A 15,629-nucleotide genomic window follows, 5' to 3' on the forward strand; every position below is an offset into this window, starting at 1 on the left:
CATAAACAAATCGGTATTTTCTGGCCATGAAATTGAGGATGTCACAGTTAATTATAAATACTAAAAGAGTACAACTACAATGAAGGAAAAAGACTATACATATAGGAAAGCTAAATAGGTTAAACCTAGTTATAATGGCATAGTAAAGACCTAAACCAAAACGGGCCTAATAGATTCATTAGGTTAACAACGTGAATATATCATTTCTCATAGAAAAATAATGACATGTTAACTCATTTTTCTATTTCAGCTATTTGTATAGTAAATTTTGAACTCCAACTATTCAACCTAAATGTTACCTACACAAGTATAATCTGTGATAAAATTCACATTTGATTCAAGGTTTAACGATGTATCCATTAGAGAAGTCATGTGTTGTTTTTATACTACCAAGTCGTGAAGTAATATAGTTTAAGGTAAGAAAGGGTGTCGAACATAGGGAACATGATGGTTTAGATCAAATGATTCAAATGCTAATTAAATTAATAACTATGAAAAGTGAAGATGGGTTTTTGTGTAAACTAACTTAAGCAAGTTTTAATGCTCTATTAATCAAATGAAACTAAAGAACTAAATAGAAGCAATAAATAAGAAGTACTTCCACTAGAATACGAATCCCACAAGTTTTTATTTTTTATTTACTAGAAGTGCAATGGATTACTGAATTGATCACCGAATTGTAATATGACTAGTTATCTTGATTATATTTCCTGGTACTAATAATAAATGAACAACTAACACAATGATCATGCGATTAGTGAACACATAATTAATTAAATATATTCGAGCTATGAACGATATTATCTAGTGATTTCTTGTCAATGATCATGACAATCAATCTAAGCATAGCATGGATATATAATGCTCTCTAACACAATCAACTTCACCGATTAATATTATATAACCTTAGGCTTATGATCAAAGTCCCAGTCATACAAACCTAATGATCATAGATTCATATGATTCAAGTACATCATGATAGAATGATCATCTAATCATAATATTATGTAACGCCCGTGTTTCAAGGCTAGGCATTAATATTGATGTGATAGTCTAGGTTAATCTTTGTAACTCATTTTGGAAGAAATAAAAAGGAATTATGTGAATATTATGTGAATTATGTGTTTTATGCTTAATTACTAGGATTTAATTAATTAAAAATAAAAATGAGCGTCGAAAATAAATATTAGATAAAACCGATATCTATTAAGAAAGTTGTAGTGGTCGTGACAAGGATTACGGATATATAAAGAATATCGAAATTCGAGTTATAACGAAGAAGTTATAACCTGTCGAAGTTTCGCGACAAAACCGGCACGGTGCCGAATGCCGTAAAAAGTGAGTTTTTGATAAACTACTTTTTAGCCTTAGTGATCTAAACGAAAGTCGTAGTGTTCGTTAAACCGAGAGTATGTATAAAAAGAACGCCCAAATCTGACTTTGTATGAGGAAATTATGATTTTTCTAAGTTTCAGCTTAGCAGTAGACAACTAAAAACTCGAATTTTAGATCGAGTGATTTTTAGCCGATACAACCTAAACGAGAATCGAAGTTCTCGTCAATAGTAGTACAACGGTAAAAAGACAGACGAAAACGGACGTCAGATGAAGAAGTTATGAATTTTTAACGGATTTCCTGCCCGGTCTGTTAAAAATAATAATATAAAAATTAAAGTCAAAATTAGCCAATATAGTCTAAACGAAAGTTGTATAGCGTAATTTTACCTACGTGTGCATATAAAGAACGTCAAAAACGGAGCCCGTATGCGAAAGTTATGGATTTTAGAAGTTTTTGCACAAAAATCGAGAAAAAATGTCAAATCCGAGAAATTTCGCAATGTGGGACTTCGGCCACGTCACCCTCGCTCATAACGCGCCACGTGTCCAAAAATGCTGAGTCATCGAGGCTAGCTAGCGAGGCGTGTCGCCTTCCCTCGCATCCGAAGTAGGTCCAGTAGAAGTCTGACGCGTGCCTCTCCTGACGTATCCGAGCCTCGCATGGTGCCCCACGAACCCCCCCGGACCATAGACCTCGGTCCAATCAGAATGCCACACCTGGACCCTCGCACGTGCGAGCCATCTGCGTGCCTTCGCCTCCTCCTGCCATGCGTCTTCGCTGCTGACTCACCCTTCGGACCTCTCCCTATAAATAGAAGGTCTGCGAGCCTTCCCGGGTAGTTTTGGAGATTTTTCCCTTTTCACCCCTTTTTCAATATTTTTACTATTTTGACATCCCTCGAAGCCCCGGTATCAATAATAGCACCCGAAACACGTCCCGAAGTGCCCGAGAAGCCCGAGAAAGTTATCTTTTCGGTTTCGAAGCCCGACCCTTGCAGAGCCCGGTTTCTCAATAAAACTCCCGGTTTTATTAGAAACGATCGTTTTAGGAAACGAAGTGTTGCCCGATTATCATTCAAACATGTGAGTATGTAGTTACTTTCACCTTACACATAGATATGAAGTATTTTATATAAAATACGTGCTTTGTGAATATATATTGTTTGTTTATTTGAGATGGATGTTGAAGGAATGATTTATACAGGTTTTTAAATAATTTAAATTGTATATGTATTTTTATCTACAAAAATGTTGGGTAAAACATGGGTAGATGAAATAATGGGTGTGTGATGAAAGGTGAGTTGGATAAATGAGATGATCAGTGATATAGATCATGAGTTGAGGGTGAGTGGTGAAATATGAGAAAAGCCCTTACCCAAACGTTGGCCCCCGTCATTCAGCATAGTATGGATGACAACCATGGACTATTCTAGATGATCTGTGGAACACTAGCAGGCTCGCAACCTGTAAGTGTGTGAACTATATGTTCATCAGTCGTACTCTAAAAACCCATTGACATGTATGGTAGGGAGATTCCTGTGAATAATATTGTCGATAAATAAGAGCTATGGAGTTAGCACATGTTGTATAAACCCTGGCAGCTATGGACTTAGTGTCTGTTGTATAAACCCTGGCAGTTATGGATTTAGTGCCTGTTGTATAAACCCCGACGACAATGTAACTTCGTGCCTATTCCTTAGGATGAATCCATAGGAATGAGTGATAGTTGATTCTTAGGGTAAATCCTTAAGAAATAAATAAGATAATGGGGTTGGGGTAATTTGGTTGATTGTTGATGTTTAAGCATAATAAATTTATTTATTGTGGGTTGAAAACCCTATATGCTCACCAGGCTTCCAAGCCTGACCTACTCAGCTTTTAAATTACATGTAGTGGACCTCGATGTGACATCCCCTAATTTCTCGGCCAGAAAAGACCGATTTATTTTATGCTTTTTAAAATAAAATCAGAGTAATCCTTTTTAAAGATGTTGCGGAATTTGTTCCCAAAACAAAACATGATAAAAGTTTATCAAAACCTTTCTTTAAGAAATATATATTTTCATTTCATATCAAAACCTCGGGATGTCATGTTCCGATACAGATCAAAAGCATAAACAAGACATTATAAGCCTTACAATAGTTATTTACAACTACTGGCCTATAATCCAAATATCACTCATCATCATCCGACTATGCTCGGGGTCCACTACCTGTAATATAAAAAGCTGAGTGGGTCAGGTTTAGGAGCCTGGTGAGCATATAGGGTTTTCAACCCACAATAAATAAATTTATTATACTTAAACATCAATCAATTAATAACCCAATTACCCAATCCCCATTATCTCCTTTATTTCTTAAGGAGTTACCCTAAGAATCATCTATCACTCATTCCTAAGGAATTTTCCTAAGGAATAGGCACGAAGTCCATCGCTGCCCAAGGTTTATACTACAAGCACTAACAAACGTCGATCCCCACATACTGATCATATACAGTGATCTTACTAGATCTAGCCTAAAGGATCAATATGAACAACCAACTAACGAAACTGCTTCGGAAATCCCCTAGCAGCAAACAAGGATCGATAAATACATCAAATGAATGGAATAAGTTTAACCACGAACCTTTGTTCGTAAAAGAAAGAACCACAAGACAATTAAGTCAGGGTAGTTATCAATGCCTAGGCTGTGGTCTGAATATCGTGAGGTATGTAACCCCAGACGCACCCTATCTAGCATCGAACTTTGCCTAGGCTGTGGTCTGAATATCGTGAGGCATGTAACCCCCAGACTCACCCTATCCGGCATCGAGAATGGAAACGCTGACTAATTCCTAGGCTGTGGTCTGAATATCGTGAGGTATGTAACCCCCAGACTCACCCTATCCGGCATCGAGAATGGAAACACTGACTAATGAAGCTCGTCTGATCACTTCATAAAAGAAACGAAGACTCCAAAGCTCTTCAAAATAAAAGTATAGGGAAAATACTAATAAAGTACTCTCGTACGCTCCCGTACCTCGACACGTAATAGTGTCAAAAAGAAGAACTAACGGATGAACACATAGTTCAAAAACACCTAATGAACATATAGTTCGAGAACACCTTATGAACATATAGTTCAAACATACCTACCGATTACGAGTCTGCTAACGTTCCACTGGACTATCTAAAGTAGTCTGTAGCTGTTGTCTATACTCTGCTAGATGACTAGATCATCTTAAACATCGATACCTCTCATCATTTTTATTTCATCACACATCATCTAATTCATCTACCCATGTTTGATCCAACATATTTGTAGATAAAAATACATATGCAGTTTAAAACCTGTAGAAAAATCTATTCAACAGTCACCTTAATTAAACAATTAATATAATTACACATAGCACGTATTTTAAAGAAAATACTTCATATATATGTGTAAGGTGAAAGTGACTATACACTCACTTGATTTAACGATAACTGGGCAGCACTTCCTTGCCTAAAACGATCGTTTCTAATAAAACCGGGAGTTTTATTGAGAAACCGGGCTCTGCAAGGGTCGGGCTTCAAAACCGAAAAGATAAAATTTTCGGGCTTTTCGGGCACTTCGGGACGTGTTCCAGGTGCTATAATTGATACCGGGGCTTCGGGGGATGTCAAAATGGTGAAAATATTGAAAAAGGGGTAAAAATGGACAATTTTCCAAAAGTACCTGGGAAGGCTCGCAAGCCTTCTATTTATGGGGGAGGTCCGAAGTCGGCTAAGAAAGATGAGTCAGCAGCGAGGACACGCGGCAGCAGCAGAGCGAAGGCGTGCAGGTGGCTCGCACGTGGGTTGCGCATGCGAGGGTCTCGCTGGAGGCTCCTGATTGGACCGAGGTCTAGTCCGAGACTTTGGACGTGGCACTCCCTGCGAAGGTCGGACACGCGAGAAAGGGGTACGAGGCAGCTTCTGATTGGCCGAGCCTGCGGTCCGAAGAGAATGCAACACGCGTCGACAGGTGGCCTCGGATGACTCAGCAGATCGGACACGTGGCACGTTTTGGGCGAGGGTGACGTGGCCGAAGCCACCTATGAGAAATTTCTCGATTTTTGTGCAAACACTTCTAAAATCCATAACTTTCGCATACGAGCTCCGTTTTTGACGTTCTTTATATGCACGCGTAGGTAAAATTACGCTCTACAACTTTTGTTTAGACTTCGTCGGCTAATTTTGAATTTAATTTTTATATTATTATTTTTAACAGACCGGGACAGGAAATCCGTTAAAAATTCATAACTTCTTCATCCGACGTCCGTTTTCGTCTGTCTTTTTACCGTTGTACTACTATTTACGAGACCTTCGATTCTCGTTTAGGTTGTGTGGGCTAAAAATCACTCGATCTAAAATTCGAGTTTTTAGCTGTCTACTGGTAAGCTGAAACTTAGAAAAATCATAACTTCCTCATACGAAGTCAGATTTGGGCGTTCTTTTTATACATACTCTCGGTTTAACGAACACTACGAATTTCGTTTAGATCGGTAAGGCTAAAAAGTAGTTTATCAAAAACTCACTTTTTACCTCATTCGGCACCATGCCGGTTTTGTCGCGAAACTTCGACAGGTCATAACTTCTTCGTTATAACTTGGATTTCGGCATTCTTTATATATCCGTAATCCTTATCACGACCACTACAACTTTCTTAATAAATATCGGCTTTATCTAATACTTATTTTCAACGCTCATTTTTATTCTTAATTAATTAAACCCTAATAATTAAGCATAAAACACATAATTTTCACATAAAATACATAATTCATTTTCATTTCTTCTAAATGAGTTACAAAGGTTAACCTAGACTATTATGTCAATATTAATGCCTAGCCTAGAAACACGGGCGTTACAATTCTCTCCCCCTTAGAATGATTCCGTCCCCGGAATCACACATCAACAAAGCGACTCATCATGTCACTCTCCGTTTCCCAGGTGAGATTTGGCCCATTCGTATGTTTCCAATGCACAAGCACTAAATCGACCATTTTGCGTCACTACTTCTTAGTCTTATGGTCAACGATTGCCTCAAGTTCTTCAATCAACCTCTTGTTTTCATCCAACCTTAATTCAGAAATGGGAATTATGTCGGGAACATCTCCCGTGAACTTCCTCAAATATCACATATGAAAGGTATTATGAATACCCTCTAGTTCTTCCGGTAATTCTAGCTTGTAAGCTTGATTCCCGATCATCTGAAGAACTTTAAATGGTCCAATAAATCTGAGCCAATCACGATGGCTGGGGTGCAGGCAATGGTGCGTACGATGTTGGATCAACAGATGGAAGAAACAAAACGTTTACTTCAACAAAGTAAGGATGAACTTACTGTGCCAGTATGTCAGGCATCTGTTCTTCAGGCAACTATCTGGGTTGCTAAGTCTATTGAAGAAATGTTCAATGACAGGACCGCCAACAAGGTTGAAGTTGGCAAGAAGAGGAAATTTGAGGGGTCTTCAAGGCCCAACAAGAGCAACATATTCTTAAAGTCTGGCAAAAGAGGAGGTAAAGGAAAATGGTGCGGGAAGTGCAAAAATAAACACTCTGGGAATCATGACAGGAACGTGAAATGCTTCAAGTGTGGAGAAATTGGACATTACGCGAATGAGTGTACGATTCCCAAGGGGGTGTGTTACAAATGTAAGGAAGAAGGCCATATTTCCAAGGACTGCCTAAAGAAAAATGAAATAACAAGGCCAAGCGCACCGCCAACGCCAAGGGAATTTCAGAATATCCTTGACGAAGCAAATAACAACGCAAGGAATTAGAAGTAAAGACTTGATACCCGAAGATCAAGTTATGAAGTAGTAATGTGAATAGTAACAAGTGGTTTAGCCTATTAGAGGCATAGTATAAGGTAAACTTGAAACTCTGTGTAATCGTTTCAAGGAAATAATATAAACCCTAGTTTTGTCATCTGATGAATTGAATGACTATGTGAAATTCTTGTATGGTGATTTGGAGAACTGCGAGACAATACTTAGGACGAGTATGAGTAGGTGTGAATGGTAGTAGAGGCCTATACTACCGGAAGCACAGGACTCGTACTTGGATCAAGGAAAGTCACAAGGTTACCAAGGAGCTAGTAATTGATTTCGTCTTGTTCTAGTCTGTCGTTACCATCGTTTCGGTAATGACTAAGAAGATGATTGTTATTCCGACCTTAGAGGTCATATCGAATCGAGTCCGACTAAGATGAATATGTAACGTGGTTCAGAGAACCAAATTTGATGTATCATTTGACTTAAGCCAGAAGATTGAAGTGAAAGATGACCAAAGCGATCAATAGAAGTATCGCACTCATTGTTAAACAAGTTGGTAGTTAGAAATGATACATGTTGAACTGTGATTATATCACATTAGAACATGAAGGAAGGTATAGTTTGTTCCGAAATTTGTCCCTAGGAGATCTGAGTCTAAGTAGTGCATTATACGATGAGAGATCATTAGAACATGACCCATCGGTCTGTTACAATGAATGAAAGAAAGTACTTATTCTAAGAAGAAGAAGGAGTCCTCAATAAGGATTTATTTTGTAACTCGAAGGTTACAATTGAAAGTCCTACGAACATCTGAAGCTTTTTAGGATTAGCTGGATATTATCGAACGTTTATCTAAGGCTTTTCTTCGATCGCGACTCCATTAACAGCTTTGGCCCACAAAGGAGCTATTTATACTTGGAATGAGAAGCATAAGGAAGCTTTGAGAAGTTAAAGAAGAGATTGTGTGAAGCACCGATTCTTTCGTTACCTGAAGGAGTTGATGATTTTACAGTTTATAGTGATGCCTCTGGAGTTGGGTTAGGTTGTGTTCTGACCCAAAGGGATAAAGTGAAAGCGTATGCATCGAGGAAATTGAAAGAGCATGAAAAGAACTACCCCACTCATGATCTGGAGTTGGCGGCAGTAGTATTCGCCTTAAAGATATGGAGGCACTATCTTTATAGTACTAAATGCAAACTTTTCACTGATCATAAGAGTCTTCAATATATCTTTAATCAGAAGGAATTGAACATGAGGCAACGGCGCTGGCTAGAGTTACTCAAGGACTACGACTGTGAGATACTTTACCACCCTGGTAAAGCAAATATTGTTGCTAATGCTCTCAGTCGGAAGGTAAATCTTGAAAAGAAAAGGCCAAGAGCGTTGAGGATTGAAGTTGTCTCGACAATTATGGATAGTATAAAGAAAGATCAAGAGGAAGCTTTAGAGAAAAATGACCGAAAGGAAGAACGTTTGGGATAAAACGTTAGTGTTTGATACAAATGGTCAAGGACTGAAGGTATTCAAAGATAGGATTTGGGTACCTAAGACGGGAGGAGTAAAAGATCTTCTGATGGAAGAAGCTCACAAGACCATGTACTCAATTCATCCCAGCAGTACAAAAGTGTATAGGGATCTAAAACCCTACTACTGATGGCCGACGATGAAGCTCGATGTTACTAAGTATGTGGCCGAGTGTGTAACTTATTCTAGGGTTAAGGCACAACATCAGAAACCGTATGGGAGTTTAGAACCTTTACCTGTACCCATGGGTAAATGGGAAGACATCACCATGGATTTTGTGACTAAACTGCCCAGAACAAGGAACGGTCACGACATGATTTGGGTGGTCGTTAATCGCTTCACTAAGAGTGCGCATTTCATAGCAGCCAACGGGAAATGATCTATGGATAAACTTGCGAATTCTTACGTGAAGGAAATTGTGAGGCTTCACGGTGTTCCGTTAACGATTGTATCAGATCGTGACAGCCGTTTTACCTCAAGATTTTGGAGGAGTCTACAAGAGGAATTGGGTACCAAGTTGTGTTTGAGTACAACTTACCATCCGCAAACCGATGGTCAGAGCGAACGAACAATTCAAACGTTGGAGGATATGCTGAGAGCATGTACCCTAGAATTCCAAGGTAACTGGGATGAACACTTACCTCTAGTAGAATTTTCCTAAAATAATAGTTTCCACTCAAGCATCAAGATGGCACCTTATCACGCTTTGTACGGGGAAAAGTGTCGAACGCCGTCATGTTGGCTGGAAGCTGGGGAAAAGCAGTTTATGGGACTTGAAATAGTCCATCAGACTGTTGAAAAGTTGAAAGTGATTAGGGAAAGGATGTTAGCTGCTCAAGATCGTCAAAAGAGCTATGCTGACAAGAAAAGACAACTGATATCATTCGAAGTTGGAGATTCGGTTTTACTTAAAGTCTCGCCGTGGAAGGGACTTATAAGATTTGCTAGAAGGGGAAAGTTGAGTCCAATGTTTATTGGACCATATAAAGTTCTTCAAAGGATCGGGAATCAAGCTTACAAGCTAGAATTACCGGAAGAACTGGAGGGTATTCATAATACCTTTCATGTGTGTTATTTGAGAAAGTTCACGGGAGATGTGCCCGGCATAATTCCTATTTCTGAATTAAGGTTGGATGAAAACAAGAGGTTAATTGAAGAACCTGAGGCAATCGTTGACCGTAAGACTAAGAAGTTGTGACGCAAGATGGTCGATTTAGTGCTTGTGCGTTGGAAACATACGAATTGGCCAAATCTCACCTGTGAAACGGAGAGTGACATGATGACTCGCTACCCGCAGTTGTTTGTTGATGTGTGATTCCCGGGACGGAATCATCCTAAGGGGGAGAGAATTGTAACGCCCGTGTTTCTAGGCTAGGCATTAATATTGATGTGATAGTCTAGGTTAACCTTTGTAACTCATTTTGGAAGAAATAAAAAGGAATTATGTGAATATTATGTGAATTATGTGTTTTATGCTTAATTACTAGGATTTAATTAATTAAAAATAAAAATGAGTGTCGAAAATAAATATTAGATAAAGCCGATATCTATTAAGAAAGTTGTAGTGGTCGTGACAAGGATTACTGATATATAAAGAATACCGAAATCCGAGTTATAACGAAGAAGTTATGACATGTCGAAGTTTCGCGACAAAACCGGCACGGTGCCGAATGTCGTAAAAAGTGAGTTTTTGATAAACTACTTTTTAGCCTTAGTGATCTAAACGAAAGTCGTAGTGTTCGTTAAACCGAGAGTATGTATAAAAAGAACGCCCAAATCAGACTTCGTATGAGGAAGTTATGATTTTTCTACGTTTCAGCTTAGCAGTAGACAACTAAAAACTCGAATTTTAGATCGAGTGATTTTTAGCCGATACAACCTAAACGAGAATCGAATGTCTCGTTAATAGTAGTACAACGGTAAAAAGACAGACGAAAACGGACGTCGGATGAAGAAGTTATGAATTTTTAACGGATTTCCTGTCCCGGTCTGTTAAAAATAATAATATAAAAATTAAATTCAAAATTAGCCGACGAAGTCTAAACGAAAGTTGTAGAGCGTAATTTTACCTACGTGTGCATCTAAAGAACGTCAAAAACGGAGCCCGTATGCGAAAGTTATGGATTTTAGAAGTTTTTGCACAAAAATCGTGAAAAAAATGTCAAATCCGAGAAATTTCGCAAGGTGGGACTTCGGCCACGTCACCCTCGCTCATAACGCTCCACGTGTCCGAAAATGCTGAGTCACCGAGGCCAATTGGCGAGGCGTGTCGCCTTTCCTCGCATCCGAAGTGCGGTCCACTAGAAGTCCGACGCGTGCCTCTCCTGACGTATCCGAGCCTCGCATGGTGCGCCACGAACCCCCCCAGACCATAGACCTCGGTCCAATCAGAAGGCCACACCTGGACCCTCGCACGTGCGAGCCATCTGCGTGTCTTCGCCTTCTGCTGCCACGTGTCTTCGCTGCTGACTCACCCTTCGGACCTCGCCCTATAAATAGAAGGCCTGCGAGCCTTCCCGGGTAGTTTTGGTGATTTTGCCCTTTTCACCCGTTTTTCACTATTTTTACTATTTTGACATCCCCCGAAGCCCTGGTATCAATTATAGCACCCGAGCAAAGCCCGGTTTCTCAATAAAACTCCCGGTTTTATTAGAAACGATCGTTTTAGGAAACGAAGTGCTGCCCGATTATCATTAAAACATGTGAGTGTGTAGTTACTCTCACCTTACACATAGATATGAAGTATTTTATCTAAAATACGTGCTGTGTGAATATATATTATTTGTTTATTTAAGATGGATGTTGAAGGAATGATTTATACAGGTTTTTAAATAATTTAAACTGTACAAAAATGTTGGGTAAAACATGGGTAGATGAAATAGTGGGTGTGTGATGAAAGGTGAGTTGGATAAATGAGATGATCAGTGATATAGATCATGAGTTGAGGGTGAGTGGTGAAATCTGAGAAAAGCCCTTACCCAAATGTTGGCCCCCGTCATTCAGCAGAGTATGGATGACAACCATGGACTATTCTAGATGATCTGTGGAACACTAGCAGGCTCGCAACCTGTAAGTGTGTGAACTATATGTTCATTAGTCGTACTCTAAAAACCCATTGACATGTATGGCAGGGAGATTCCTGTGAATAATATTGTCGATAAATAAGAGCTATGGACTTAGCACATGTTGTATAAACCCTGGCAGCTATGGACTTAGTGCATGTTGTATAAACCCTGGCAGCTATGGATTTAGTGTCTGTTGTATAAACCCCGGCGACGATGTAACTTCGTGCCTATTCCTTAGGATGAATCCTTAGGAATGAGTGATAGTTGATTCTTAGAGTAAATCCTTAAGAAATAAATAAGATAATGGGGTTGGGGTAATTTGGTTGATTGTTGATGTTTAAGCATAATAAATTTATTTATTGTGGGTTGAAAACCCTATATGCTCACCAGGCTTCCAAGCCTGACCTACTCAGCTTTTTATATTACAGGTAGTGGACCCCGAGCATAGTCGGATGATGATGATGATGAGTGATTTTTGGATTATAGGCCAGTAGTTGTAAATAACTATTGTAAGGCTTATAATGTCTTGTTTATGCTTTTGATATGTATCAGAACATGACATCCCGAGGTTTTGATATGAAATGAAAATATATATTTCTGAAAGAGAGGTTTTGATAAATTTTTATCATGTTTTATTTTGGGAACAAATTCTGCAACATCTTTTAAAAGGATTACTCTGATTTTATTTTAAAAAGCATAAAATAAATCGGTCTTTTCTGGCCGAGAAATTAGGGGATGTCACATATTACTCAACAATAAATAATAAAAATCATAACTTTAACATGAAAGGTAAATCATTCAATCAAACAGAAGTAAAAACCAAATTCAATTAATCATACTAACGAAATCAAAGCATATCAACAAGGGTTCATAAACATCTAGTGAAAGTAAAGGTTCTTAAACCATATTCAGTAAAATAAAGCAGAAAAACATCACCAAAAGAATGCAATACGCAATCATCAAGCAAACCTGAAGTGAAATCTCGATACAATAGTGCTTGAATCTTCAAATCCTTGCTCCAATTTCATCTCTAGCTTCAAAATCGACCCTTGAAGGACTTTTCCTCGTGAATAATCGCAACCCTAATGCCTCCACCTTCTGGAAACGACCTAATGTCCGAAATATATATGCTTGCCAAATTATGGCCACCACGACGTGGTTAAGAGGCACAACGTCGTGGTCTTCATGGATATCCCGTATTCTCCAAGTTAGCTCAATGATCGCGAAGTTTCCATTTACCACGTTGTGGTGGTGATCAGCACGTCGTGGGAGTTGGATTTCACATTTTCGCACAAACACAAAATCCGTCTACAATTTTATCTAGTTTTAAGATAATTTTGAATCGCATTAATCGGAGTTACGAGTCATGAGATATGGTCAAAACACCGACAAGGGGTCAAGCTGTCAGCAACATCCTTTTTGTGTCTTTTTCAGCTCTCTTCCCCTCCTTTTGCATCTCAACTCCCTTTTTAACTGTACATTTTCAAGCATATTAAATATCATATATATAAAAATATAACGTTTTAATCAAATATATTAAGATAATAGCCTAAAATATATAGTTAAATAAGGCCATTTTAAAATACCCCATACTTATCTTTTTCTTGTCCTCAAGCAAACTAGATTGTTATTATTCTATATCAAAAATTTGCCTACCAACATCACATAGAATAACCCAATTTAAATTCACAAATTATGTCTTGCCTCGATGCATATATTTGTGTATAGACCCTAAAGACTTCCCAAGCTCTAAATACTCACATTCCTCATAAACGTTGCCCGATTATTTTGAGCAACACTATTCTGCATCTCTTCGAATATGTCCTCAGAAAACTTTCTTAACCTCAAGGTAATTTTTGTTAAGTTCCCAAGCATACATATAATAAAATAACCTAGAAAGAAAAATTACAAATCAAATAATCCATTGGCAATTTGCCTTATTCTTCACTTCTTCAAGATCTTCATACTTTGCAAACTTTTATTCACTCGACAACTTTTGACAACTTTTTTTTCTTTTTTTTTCTTTCACAACTTTTTTTCATTTTTTTTTCATATCTCACTTTTTCTCTCAAACTAAAAACCTAAAAGAAAAACTATGCTTAAGCAAGAGAACTTAACCTCAACCCTTATTGGTTAAAGGTATTAGTCTAAAGTGCAATGACCACATAAGCTTTCCTGGATATTTTCAAGTACATGATGCAAAATGTATTATGTCCCTCAAACTACACAAGTTCACGTTTTTGTCTCATGATTTCACTAGAACTGGAAAGCCACAAATATACTATAACATATTAGCTCAACTAAACGTTTAAATTCACATCAAATTATCCCACGCAATACTAGCAAACTTAGTTCTAACACAAGCAAAAATTTTAATTTTTCTAAATTTTTCTAATTTCGACCATTTTTTCAAATCTATGTTTTGTCATTTTTTCTTAAATCTAGCATATATATTTTTATTTCAATCTAGCATGTTATTTTCCTTTTTCAATTGCCTATCCCACACTTCAATTATACAATTCACTCATTGTATAAAAACAATTAAAACATATAAAATAAAAGAGGGATAAAAGGAACAAACTCGCCTTGGTTATGTAGTTGCGAGATCATATAACTGTCGTGGGTTGCTTATCGATACTAAGCTTGACTTTGTCTGCTGGAATACTCTGGAATCTGCATCCTTGCTGAAATTGGTGGACTTGTGGCAATAAAATAAGAAGCGAACATCTAAACTTTACAACTCGAAAATATGACTAGGGTGTTGCTACGTCGTGGATAGATGTTGGCCACGATGTGGTCCTTGTAAAAACTAGAACTCACGACAAAGTATTCGCCATGACGCGCAGTGAGAATTGGCACGTCACTGTCTTCAAATGTCTTGAAAGTGGTCGCGATGTAATAAGAATTCGCGTCTCGAGGTATCTAGGCCCGCGTCGCGTCTTCGTGAAAACTCTTAATTCTTCATCGCTGAATGAATCGACCAATCTGGAAGTGGCTAATTTCTCGACCGATCCCTCATATTTGTTTCTTCCCATATGTAGCACTGAAAGCTCAATAGACTCCTTAGTTTTAGCTCCATATTGAATGTATACCCACACTTATTTATGTGTCACGCTTTTTGCCTTCTTCTTGTAATACTCCACACCACACTTGCATTTTTGCCCATCATCAATTTCTTAGCTGAAAATTCTCTTGCAACAAAAATAAGAATCATCAAAAGAACTTTTATTTGAAAATAAAATTAAAACTAAAAGTTAAAAACCAAAACTAAAACAAAACAAAAATGCAAACTAATTTAAAAGACGGGTTGCCTCCCGATAAGCGCTTCTTTTTATACGAGTGTTGATATGGAATCTCAACTTAATAAAATTCTAACAAAATCGATGCCAATCCATCCATTGCACTTAATACTCCTTTTGGAACGATTCATAAAATTTGATGTTTTGTTTCGAAAATCGGCCTACCGAGCTTGAATCCATAAAATCCAAGAATGTTGACAAGGGTTAGAACTTGTTGGACACTCATCAGAAATAGATCGCCCATCAGAACTTTCTCCAAAGTTAGAATCGTCACCCCATGCTTCGAAACACAAAGCGGAAGAATAGGAGGCCGTGTCGTGGAAATGGTTAAGCCACGATGTGGTTCATGCATTTCAGCTTGTTCTTGTTCTTTATACGAGTCATCTGCTAGCAATCTTTCCAGCTCCTCCAAATCTTTTTCTGGATCGAATAGATCATCAAGTGCCTGCAACTCACGCTCAAGAATAGCATCAATTGTATCCATTTAAAAATAAAAATAAATCTCTAAACTAAAATCTAACAAGGGTTCATCAACATCTTGTAACATTCTGATGATGAGGTATTTTCAATTTTAACCCTAAGTATGAAGAGTTATTGCATTTTAGCCCTTGTGCATAAGAAAGCTTGCA

The sequence above is a fragment of the Lactuca virosa genome, chromosome 8 (assembly GCF_052849685.1).
Source record: "Lactuca virosa cultivar CGN04683 chromosome 8, Lactuca_virosa_CGN04683_v6, whole genome shotgun sequence".
Taxonomy (NCBI): domain Eukaryota; kingdom Viridiplantae; phylum Streptophyta; class Magnoliopsida; order Asterales; family Asteraceae; genus Lactuca; species Lactuca virosa.